Source organism: Rhipicephalus microplus, unplaced genomic scaffold, assembly GCF_043290135.1.
Source record: "Rhipicephalus microplus isolate Deutch F79 unplaced genomic scaffold, USDA_Rmic scaffold_14, whole genome shotgun sequence".
Classification (NCBI taxonomy): domain Eukaryota; kingdom Metazoa; phylum Arthropoda; class Arachnida; order Ixodida; family Ixodidae; genus Rhipicephalus; species Rhipicephalus microplus.
This window is the reverse complement of record NW_027464587.1, coordinates 10,651,826-10,664,263: the sequence shown is the minus strand read 5'-3', so window position 1 is coordinate 10,664,263 and position 12,438 is coordinate 10,651,826.

Genomic DNA, 12,438 nt, shown 5'->3' with positions numbered 1-12,438 from the left:
CAAATCAGGGATTACAAGGTCATATGGGATGGACATCATTTGAGGGCAGGGAAGCTATCAGCAAGACAAAATTTGAGAAGCGATTGAGAGAAATGGGGTAGGAGCGTTGGGCAAGGAAGATTTTCAGCTACTTGTACATGAAGAATATCGATACAAAATGGAGGAAGCGAACCAGAAAATTGACTGGTAAATACTTAAAAAACAGCAGGGGGCCAACCAAAAAGAATTATTGGTTAGGAAGAAGGTGAAAGAAGCTGAGACTGACATGTGGAGAATTGGCATGATTAAGAAGTCCGCACAAGAAATCTATCGAACTTTTAAGCAGGAAATTGCCAAGGAAAGGATCTATGATAATACTCGGGGTAGTTCTCTACTGTTTGAGGCCAGGACGGGAGTATTGCGAACCAAGACATAACGGGCCAAATACGAAGGGGTAGACACAGTATGCAGTGTGTGTGGAGAGAAAGAAAAAACTGCCGAACGCTTGATAATGTTCTGTAAAGGGCTTCACCCGTTAGTTCAGGTTGATGGCGCAGAGTTTTTCAAAGCACTGGGGTTTAGGGACAGGGAGGGCAAAATAGAGTTTAAGCGGGTAGACTTAACTTGAAGGATGTTATCTGATTGGTGGCTAAAGTCAAGGCACGAGTGAAAAATTAAACCCTTCACTGCAAAGTACCTGTCCAACTCTACTATTTAAAGGAAAAAAAATATAAATCTAGTGGTTAGTTCACTAAGTATTCCGGCTAGGTGGCGATAGCCGCCGTCCGATCTAAAGGGTACAGCCACATCCATCCATTCATCCATTCAGCGACCATGGGTAGAGTGTTCTAGAAGTGTTGAGTGGCGAGACCACGCCTCGCCGCCTGTTGCCTTCCGCGTTGCACGTAGCGGTGGCGCTGCAGTCGAATAGTACTAAAACAGCCGCGCGCTGCGTGCAGGAACTGCTATGCGTTTCGGCGCCTCTGTCATGTTTTCCTCCTTCAGATTTCTACATACCTGCCCATCATTCAAGTGTAGCACTAATGCTGTAGTAACTAGCCCAGAGTGACCAAGCCGGACTGAGAACCAACGCAAAATGCCTTTTATTTTGCAGACGAATATGTATATATATAGGTGGCTTGCCTATGACGTAACACAAGTGGATGACTTTGAACACGTTTTGACACTGCACTTCTTATCATATGCCATAGCCCTTGAAGTATTACAGGCCAATCTACTGAAATTGAGCACCATAAGAGCCCTTGTAGAGATCGAAAATAATTCACAAAGAGGGTGTCTTTTGATTTCTTCTGTCTTAACTCTTTCTTCGTTGGTTAGGCGTCTACAATATACAGAATAACTAAGCCGATATATTGGAAGTTAGCTGCGCTCAGAAAGCTGTGAGATTAAAAAAATATACCGTTTCAAACGCACGCAGAACCAGGAGGCAGTTAGTAGACAGTGGAGAGGGAGGGAACCTGACCCCCTACATGTACCACGAAATTTTTTCATAATTTAACTTTTTAGGTTATACTAAACTATTTACACGCATTCAAAGCAACCACCAATTGCAGAAGTTAGTGGTTCTGCTGCACCCCCCCCCCTCAAAAAAATTCTCGGTGCTAGCTTTGTGCTGAAGGTTTAAGTTGGTGAAGCTGAATATAGCGTGTCTCTGTACGAATGCGCACTGTCAATTTTGCCTTTTCGACAGTATGACGTCCTAAAACTAGTTCAAGTCTAACGTAGTCGGACGAGAAATGCACCGCCTAAAAATAGCAGCTGTGCTAAGGGGCATTGCATGGATATTTTTAATGGGGCGGTGACGTGTGACTTAAATGCGTGTACTTGTGGACACACACACACACACACACACACACACACACACACACACACACACACACACACACACACACACACACACACATATATATATATATATATATATATATATATATATATATATATATATATATATATATATATATATATATATGTGACGCTACGATGAATGGGCGACGTGGCCTGGCGCATACTCCATGTTTATTCTATTCTCCACTTCTTCTTCATCGGCTTCTACCAACAATCGCTTCATACGTCACACGATTCCCCCTCCCCCCGAAAGAAGACATGGATTACGAACAAGAAAAAGCAAACAACGAGAGGTTAAAAAGTCACAAACGTCAAAATTCAGAATTGGTCCTATGCTCCAGGGTGGTTCCGTAAGCTTTCAATGACTTCAGGGGAGAGTGCAGCAGTCCGGTTAACGCAGGAGTTCTGGTGGGCGAGGCTGGTGGTTACGTCCTCGATAACACAAAAATGCTTTGGACGTGGAGATAGGGGTAATCACAGCTGGTATTCTTGTGAAGAACGAATGAGGCTTGAACATTTTGCAGAATCGACAGTTCCGATATTGTAGGCATGGAATTAGTCGTCGTGGGTGATACACAGGCCATGCAGGCAGTTTGCGTGCGCGTTGATCAAGGTTGATTGGGCGCTGCCTGTGTTCCTGCCGAGTACAAGGGGTGCTTTTGTGGCTCTTGGAAAACTTTCCATAGCGATGTCGCAGATGTTTTGATCGAAGGCCCATTTCTGATCTCTGGTGGAGAATGTATCCACGACGATGGGCCTTTTCGCTATGTTTTTTTAGCCTTAAGAGTGGTTTAGATGAAGTTTTCTTTCGTCGTTGACAATGTTGAAGCGTACGTTGTCGTTGTAATTTCTTGCTTTCGTCAACTTGCTTGGGGTGTGAAATTGATCGTGGTGTGCCAGGATTCTTAGCGATTCCTCTGCAGGCTTCTACGATGCCAACCAATGCAGGTGTTTTTGGTGCAAGACAATGTGGGCGGTTTCGCGCACTTGAAACTTCTGTATTCATAAACTGGTCATTGTTGGTGGTTGTCTGAAGAGTACTTGTGTCATCCGAAGTAGCACCTGGGCTTTTGTTTTCATCGTTGGCAGTGAGGTTGTATACTAGATTCACGTCGCTTTGATCTTTTGATTGATGAATACCAGACACTTCTGCAAAAGACTTTTCTTCACAAGATGCTGATTGTGAATGCTTCTGTCTTTGTTGATCTGCTGAGCTGAATACTTCGACGGAATAAGATTTCTGTGAACATTCGTTGTCTGGTTTGGTTTCGCACGGATTTACTAACTCATCATGCGTAAATGCGACGGTCTTATGAGGTGCTTCCTCAGGTTTATGAGTAATGTTGATGACAGGTGATACCAAGTTAGTTTGCAAGGTACGCATGCCGCACGAAGTATTAAATGCACCTGGGTCATAAATAGTGGATTCAAATCTTTTATGCAGCGAAGAGTTAAGCATTGGCGATAATTGCGCTGATGAGGAACCAGGTGGAAGGTTGTGAAAACGATCGCGTGGTCTTTCCGTTAGCACGTGGCTAGCTTCACCTGACGGGAATTGTAAATCCATGATCCGTGGTCGAATGCTTGAAGGCTGCTTATGACTGCGATGACGGAGTTCGAATGCATTGAGAGTGCGTGTTTTAATCGAATCTTCATTATAGTCTTGAAACCAGATAATCATTTCTTCTTTTATCTTTTGCCAAGACTCGTCGTTGTCGAATATGTGGGTGAGGTAAAATTTAAATGCCTCACCGGTGACGTAGTCGCTGAAGTTCGTAACCATCTCCCGTTCCGACCAAGATGCAGCGGTAGCGTGGAACTCAAACAGGTCGAACCAGTCCTGTACAGGTCCATCGTCCACTGCTCCGGTGTACTTGGGGATGGGAAGGTCGTCTGATGCTGCTGTCATGATGCTTGGTGGTCTTGGTGGTCCGCGTTCGGTCACTGCGTCTCGCTGAGGTCTTCGATGATGATGGCTGGGCGATGAAGTGGTTGCGAGGTCTTCATCCTGTCGACTTGTGTGACGCTACGATGAATGGGCGACGTGGCCTGGCGCATACTCCATGTTTATTCTATTCTCCACTTCTTCCTTCTCGACCTCTACTAACCATCACTTGATACGTCACACGATTCCCCCTCCCCCCGAAAGAAGTCGCGCCAGACGAACAGAAATGAAAACTGAACATGCACGGCTTTGAACTGAGCACTGTCAAAAAGAGAAAATCATTCTAAGTCCGAGGAAGTTTCCGTTAACACAGTATAGCTTCACAGGACAGGACAGCAATCCGGGGTATCAAGTACAGCTCTGGAGGGCGAGGCTGGCTGTTGCGCTCTGGACAACATAAGCGTGCTTTGAGCGTGAAATCGGATGGAAACACAGCCGGTATTCTTGCGATGAATGAACGTGGTGTGATGGCCTTGAAGCATTGACTGGACGATTTGCGAAGGTGTCGTGCTATTTGTCTTAATTGGAACCCATGCGTCGCCACCCGTTTGCGTGCTTGTTGACCGAGGCTGGTGCGGTGATTTCTGCGTCCTTGCGGAATACAGGGTATGGTTTGGCGCCTTTCTCGACGTTGTATGTCGTGTTGCCTGAGTCTTGATCTCGACTGGAGAAAGCTTACTCGACGTCCCTTGGGAAAATATCCTGGATTCGATGCTTTCTTTGTTTCGAGCGAGAAATCTTGAATATGTCGCCGGTTTGATTGACACGTTTGTAAACGGCTTTCCATAAACCGCGTGTGTTCTTCCGAAGATGATTCCATTCGTCGTCGTCCTTGTTCGTATAGCCCTTGGAATCTCTGTTGTTCTTGGACTTGCTGGCATTGATGATGTTGCTGCGAAAATACCTGAGTTGGCAGCCCTTTTTCACCATGACACTGACTTTCTGGGCAATTGAATGTGGTGTCGAGTAGGCAGGTAGTAGTCTCTAGGCTGTTGTGCTGCATTTCGGGTAATGAAGGTAATGCTTCAGAGTTGATAGATACATCATCATGGGCTTCTTCTTCGCTGTTCGCTGCGAGTGGTTCTTGCTCCTGAATCTGGATGGTAGGTTCAGGGCTTGGCTGAGTATTCTCCGAGCTCCGCAGCTCTATCCCGACCATTGTGAGCGCGCTAGATGTGAGGTGGGCGTTGTGAGCGACGAAAGAGCCAAGTGGCGGAAAACCAGGAGGTAGCCCAATTGTGCTAGATGGAAAATAAGCTGATCCATTGTGTGAAGACTGATTTTCACTCTTTGAGTCGTCATGACGTTGTTCGGCATTTTCCTCATGTGTCAGCTGGTCAACCATGAACAAGGCGTCCTTATGACACGAATAGTGACCGTTAGGAGCCTTTGAAGAGCTGCGTCGTAGAAAACCAGGTGGTGGACCATGTATGCGAGACGAAGCATGAAAGGCATCAGTAGGGTGAGCGACGTCTCGTGTCGTATGTTGGTGCCATGACTTTGGAAATTCCGACTTTCGTGCACAAGGGAGCTGCGCTTGATGGTTGGGTTTTTCCCAATATACGTATGGCCTTCCGTAAGTAAACGCATGTCCCACTTCGTCTTGAGGCACTTGTCGATTCGCGCTGGACTTTCGAATGCTTGAGGACTGCTTAGGAAATTGACGATAGTGTGCAGTTGTCTCTAGATGGTTTAGATGGTTGGCAATGAGTAAGTCTTGGTCATAGTCATTAAAACGGGTAATCATCTCCTCTTTGATTTTTTGCCATGACTCGTCGTTCTCGAATATGTGAATAAGGTAAAATTTAAATGCCTCACCGGTGACGTAGTCGCTGAAGTTCGTAACCATTTCCTGTTCCGACCAAGATGCAGTGGTAGCGTGGAACTCGAACAGGTCAAACCAGTCCTGTACGGGTCCGTCGTCCACTGATCCGGTGTACTTGGGAATGTCGAGGTCAGCCGATGGTTCTGTCATGGTGCTGGTCGTTGTCCTTCTAGGTGATGATTCTGTAGTCAGTGTATGGTCAGGGTGTCTTCTGGGGAACTGCGTCGATGATGAGTGACTGATGAAGTGGTTGCGAGGTCTTCATCCTGTTGACTTGTGTGACGCTACGATGAATGGGCGGCGTGGCCTGGCGCATACTCCATGTTTATTCTATTCTCCACTTCTTCCTTCTCGACCTCTACTAACCATCACTTGATACGTCACATATATATATATATATATATATTGTTACGGTGCGATGGATGCCTTTATTTACAGGAGATGATCAATGCGAGAGTCCAGGGATCTGGCCAATCCCCGCTCGTGCCAACCTCGTTCTCCTCTTCTTCCACGGGCATCCTCAGTATCGTAGCAATTCCCCCTTTGCAGAGGATGCCCACCGGGCGAGTTAGGCTTCGTTGCGATGATGATAGCGTTTTAAACGGGCAACATGAACGACGTTGGTCTTGCTTGAGCGGCGGCCAGTTGACAACAGCTGAGATATCACGTACGTGACATCGCTTAGACGTTCCAAGACAACAAACGGACCGGTGTAGTTGGCCAGAAACTTTTGGCAGAGGCCGCGCTTGCGAAGCGGCGTCCAAAGCCACACCAAATCCCCTTTCTCAAACCATACGTGCCGGTGACTTCTGTCGTAACGGTTTTTGGAGCGTTTCTGTGAGACGAAAGTTCGAAGACAGGCGATGCGCCGGGCCTCTTCTGCGCGGCAAATGGTTTCGGCGAGAGTAGGTTGATCAGTCTCGGAAAAAGGAAGAATAGTGTCAAGAGCTGTGCGGGGTTGGCGTGCGTAGAGCAGATAAAATGGACTGTATCTCGTTGTTTCGTGCTGTGCAGTGTTGTAGGCGAAAGTTATAAATGGCAAAATTGCGTCCCATGTTTTGTGTCCAGAATCAACATACATGGAAATCATGTTGACGAGAGTCCTATTTGTTCGTTCCGTCAAACCATTAGCCTGCGGGTGATACGGGGTAGTGTGACGAAAATGGCACGAAGCAAGACGAAGGAGGTCTTCAACTACATCGGCAACAAATTGCCGCCTGCGATCACTGATGATGACACGGGGGGATCCATGGCGTAATATAACGTGTGACAGCATGAACTGTGAAACTTGAGTGGCCGTTGCCGCAGGAATCGCCGCAGTTTCGGCGTAACATGTGAGGTGGTCAACGCCCACAATAATCCATCGGTTGCCGTTCGTTGATCGCGGAAAAGGGCCGAGCAGGTCGACACCTACGACGTCAAATGGTGAACTCGGGGGTTCTATGGGATGAAGTAGTCCGGCTGGCGGAGTTGTAGGACGCTTGTGGCGTTGACATTGCTCACAGCTCGCAACGTATGCAGTCACACTTTTACGCATCTTCGGCCAGAAGAAGCGTTCTTGCGTGCGATAAAATGTCCTAGAAAAACCCATATGGCCAGATTTTGGGTCGTCGTGCATTGCTCGAAGTACGTGTTGTCGAAGACTTGTAGGCACAACTAGAAGTAGGCGAGGGCCTACGCCGGAATAATTCTTTTTGTAGAGAACGCCATCCTTTACAACGAAACCACGTTGACCGTTCGTTCCGAAAATAAAGAAAGAAGCGAGACTGTTGTCATTGCGTTGCTCTGCTCGAAAAGTTGTTAGGTCGGGGAACGGAGTATCCACTACAGCCAAATATTCATCAAAGTTGTCAGCGTCACACTCGGTTGTCGGAAGAGGAAGTCGTGAAAGGCAATCAGCGTCGGCATGACGACGACCGCTCTTGTAGCAGACTTCAAAGTCGTGTTCTTGCAATCGTAATGCCCAACGAGCAAGACGACCAGATGGGTCCCGTAGTCCAGTGAGCCAACATAAAGAATGGTGGTCCGTGACAATCGAGAATCGGCGTCCATAGATATAAGGGCGAAACTTGTGCACGGCGAATATGACCGCGAGACATTCCTGCTCTGTGACAGTATAGTTTCGCTCCGGCTTACTTAAACAGCGACTGGCATAGGCAACGACGTGTTCAGCCGCTCCATGGCGTTGGACCAATACGGCGCCAATACCTACACCACTGGCGTCGGTATGAACTTCTGTGGCAGCAGATGGGTCATAGTGGCGAAGTACGGGCCCTGACGTAAGAGCAAACTTGAGTTGCGAAAAAGACGACTCGCATTCCGCTGACCACCGAAAAGGAGCGTTCTTGTTGAGTAGGGACGTCAAAGGGTAAGCGAGGTCGGCGAACCTGGGCACGAAGCGACGGAAGTACGAGCATAGGCCCAAAAAGCTTCGCAACTCTCGTACCGACTGAGGTTGTTTGAAGCTGCTGACTGCTGCGACTTTCTGGGGGTCGGGTCGAACGCCATGCTTGTCCACCAGGTGACCGAGAACGAGAGTCTCGCGGCTGCCAAAGTGACACTTCTTAGAGTTCAGGGTGAGCTTAGCTCTCTCAAGGCAGGTGAGAACAATGTCTAGACGATGGTTGTGTTCATCGAATGTACGGCCAAATATTATAATGTCATCCAGGTAGCAAAGACAAACTTCCCACTTTATTCCACGTAACACAGAGTCCATGAAGCGCTCAAACGTGGCTGGAGCGTAGCATAGGCCCAACGGCATTACATTGAATTCAAATAGACCATCTGGGGTTATGAAGGCCGTTTTCTCTTTGTCATTCGGGAGCATGTGTATTTGCCAATAACCAGATCTCAAATCCACGGATGAGAAGTACGATGCCGAATGTAAACAATCGATGACATCATCAATCCTGGGAAGCGGGTAGACATCCTTTTTAGTAACAGAGTTGAGCCGTCTGTAATCCACGCAGAATCGCCATGTACCATCCTTCTTTCGGACAAGAATCACAGGGGCAGCCCAAGGGCTACACGACTCTTGAATAACCCTTTTCTTTAACATCTCTTCTACCTGTTGAGTAATGACCTTGCGCTCCGCAGATGAGACACGGTATGGTTTCTGCCGGATAGGGTGAGCGGATCCTGTGTCAATCCCATGGCGAGTACGCCACTCGGGTACACTTATTTGCTCTTCTTTCTGCGCAAAGTCAAATATAGTAGCGTGCTTCGCAAGGACTTCGACCAAAGCTTGACGTTTTTCTGATGTTAGCGACTTGTTTACCATACTCAGAAAGTTGGCTTCAGTATGGTACGTTGCACAAATAGGATCTACTCTCTCGTCACTTAAAGATGCAATGAAACTAGTCACATTTTGTTCGAAGCGGGCGAGTCGCATTCCGTCGGGTCGCATAACAGGTTCATTTGAATAGTTCGACACCCATAAGGCCGATCGCCCATCACTGATCGACAGAACACAATGTGGAATGAGCACATTTTTCTTGGCGCAATTAAGAGGAATGGGCTCCACAAGAACATCAAACTTTCCGGCGTCCGAGGCAGAGGAGTCAACGCGTACGGTCTTCATCGAGTTGGGCGGCAAGACAACATCCTCGATGACGGTGATAGATCCTTGACAGCACCTAGGATCGTCAGTAAATGCCGATAGTATAATCTCGCCAGCACCGCAATCTACAGTAGCCCCGCACTCGCGTAGAAAATCGATGCCCAAGATAATGTCATGGGTGGAGCTAGTCAGGACGGCGAATTCAGCCTCGAAGACCTTGTCACCCAAAGTGACACTAACAACACACACACCGATCGGGCACAATGTCTCCCCGCTCACTGCACGAAATGATGCACAACTGTCCCAGCGAAACATCACTTTATGTCCTAGCCGCAATTTGAAGTTAAGACTCATCACTGAAACAGCTGCTCCAGTATCTATCAAAGCCATCGTAGGAAGTCCATCAATAAGCACGGGGACCCTATTTTGAGTCATGAAAACGGGTGGAGGCATAGGCGGATGTAGTGACAAATGTTCGGCGACCTCACCTCCATTGGCCGCACCACCTAGTTTCCCGGAGGCGGGGAGGTGACGCGTCGACCAGGAGATGGGGAACGGAACCGGCGTGTTGTGGGGGGTGTCAAGCTTCGCACGGAGGAAGGCGAGTCGTTGCGTAAATTCCGGTGTAAATTGCGTCCTACATGTGTATCACTGTGGGTCGTTTGCTGGAAGCCGCCCCCAACGTACGCGTCCCGCATTGAACGCATACCACCGCGCCAGTGGTTTTGTCGAGAAGAAGGTGATGGTCCCTCGTAGTAGCGTGGCTGGGGGCGACGCCTTTGACCACAGAATCAAGCCACATGTCCACGGAAACCGCAGTTATAGCACACAGGGGCCTCACGCACGTCGCCAAACCTTCCACGAGGCGCCATGTGCCCATGATCGTCCCATGAAGACACCATTGTAGGTGGTTGGCGGGAGGTGTTCTGGAAACAACGGCGATGATGTAAGTTGTCGGTTGGGGGCTCTGGTGCTCTTGATTGGGGCACATCATATAGCGTGGCATCAACGGCAGCACACATTGCGTCGTATGGCGGGGAGGTGTTGATAGCAGGTGCTCTCGGCGGGTTGACAGCATCACGTCGTCCAAGTTCTTCGCGTACGATTTGCCTGATCATTGAGGCAAGATCACGGGGGAAGTTGGAGGGACGTCGCAGCCACCGCCACCCACTCCGCCCAACAACATTCGCCTGCGTGATCCACCTGTGTTTTCCGGTCTCCGAGGCGATGATGTCGAAGACTGGATCAAAAACTACAACCTCGCCAGCGATTTGAACAGGTGGGACAATCCACAGAAGTTGCGCAGCGTCCCATTTTACTTGTCCGATGTTGCGAAAACTTGGTTCAGGAACCACCACCCGGATCTTCCCGACTGGGACACTTTCGAGCAGCAAATTCGTCAGATAATTGGTGCCCCTGCAGTTCGCACTGAGGCAGCAAAGAAACTCGCTGAACGCACGCAGCTGCCGGGTGAATCTTACACCTCTTATATTGAGGATGTCCTTGCACTGTGCAAGCGCGTTAACACCGGCATGTCTCAGAACGACCAAACACGCCACATTATTAAAGGCATTAACACCGTCGCCTTTAACGCCCTCGCCACGCAAAATCCTGCCACCATCCAGGACGTGATAACCATCTGCCAGCTACTTGACGAGCTTCAGTCTCTTCGCCTTTGCTACGATGCCACCGACGTTCGTTTGCCTGCACGCCTCGACTTGCGTGCGCTTATTCGTGACATCGTTCGTGAAGAGCTGCACGGGTGCTGCTCTTCCTGTGCTGCGAAAGTTACTTTCCCTTCTGAAAAAGATAGCTTGCGAGACCTGATTAAACAAGAGATCGCCTCCGCATCGCGTCCGACGTGTTCCAACAGTCCCTGCGCGCGCTAGACGCGCACGTACGCCGAAGTTGCCGCGCTCTCGGCCGCACCCACCGTTTCTGTGCCCACAACAGCAGACCATACGCCTGTGGCTTCGTTATCACCGCCAGTGCGTGCACCATCTTACTACGCACCTCAGCGCCCACCTCGGCCAATCTGTTACTACTGCGGCTATCGAGGACATATCGCTCGGCTTTGTCGAAGGCGCCAACAAGACGAGCAACGCGGCTACGCTCCCGAAGAACATCGAAGCTTCCGTCCGACCATGAACTACCTACGACCACCCTCCCGATCGTCGTATTACCGTTCACCGTCTCCTTCTGACCATACGGACATGTCTGGCAATTCCTATACATCTCGCCGCAGGTCGCCTTCGCCAGGTCGCCGTTCAGTGTCACCTCTGCGGCCCGCCTCCCATTCCACAAACGCCCACGCGGAAAACTCCTCAATGCAGTTTCAGGAGGGGAAACTGCATCCCTTTGACAGCAAACAATTCCTCCAGAGCGGCCATCGAATTAGATAGTGTTTGTAGAAGGTGTACGCGTTGAGGCTCTTGTAGACACTGGCGCTGCCGTTTCGATTATTCGTGCTGATTTTTGTTCCCACCTTCGAAAAGTCACCACACTTTATGGCGGCCCACCTCTACGTGCGGCGACCAACGCTCTCATTCGTCCACTTGCACAGTGTACCGTTCGTGTCTACATAGAAGGCATTCGTCATCACATTGTTCTCGCGGTATTTCGTGAGTGCACCCACGCTCTCATTCTTGGGTGGGATTTCTTGTATTCTGCGTCCGCTTTCATATGTCATCAGCGCCTCCTCCATCTAAATGCCACTGACTCTTCTCCGTTTGAACACGATGGACGCATCCGCCTTGTCATCAAGTCAGATTATGTACCTCGGCCATACATCGAAGAAATTATAAGTGTTAATTGCACCGACATTGTGGATGGTGACGTACTAATTCTCCCTTACGGTCATAACCTACGTAGGGGCATTGTGATCACACCAGGGCTTATTCGCTTCTTTGATGGGTCTACGTACCTAACCACCATAAATCAAACGCCCGAGTGTGTACTGCTCCCCTGTGGCTCAACAGTATCTTGCGCGGTCGACAGTGAGCCTGTTGCGATTGTTACTCTTCCGAACAACAACCACAATCATGTTCCGAAGTCACAATCACTGCCATTCAATGCCTCTGCCACACCTGTGTCGGCAAGAATAAGCAATGACTTAACACCTGATAAAACTGAAGATTTGCTCGCCCTGCTAAATAGACACCGTTCTCTATTTGACGTGAATTCGCCCGCCCTCAGCATGACTACCACCGCTGCTCACAGCATCCAGACTGACGGCTCTCGTATTGCACATCGGCGTCTATA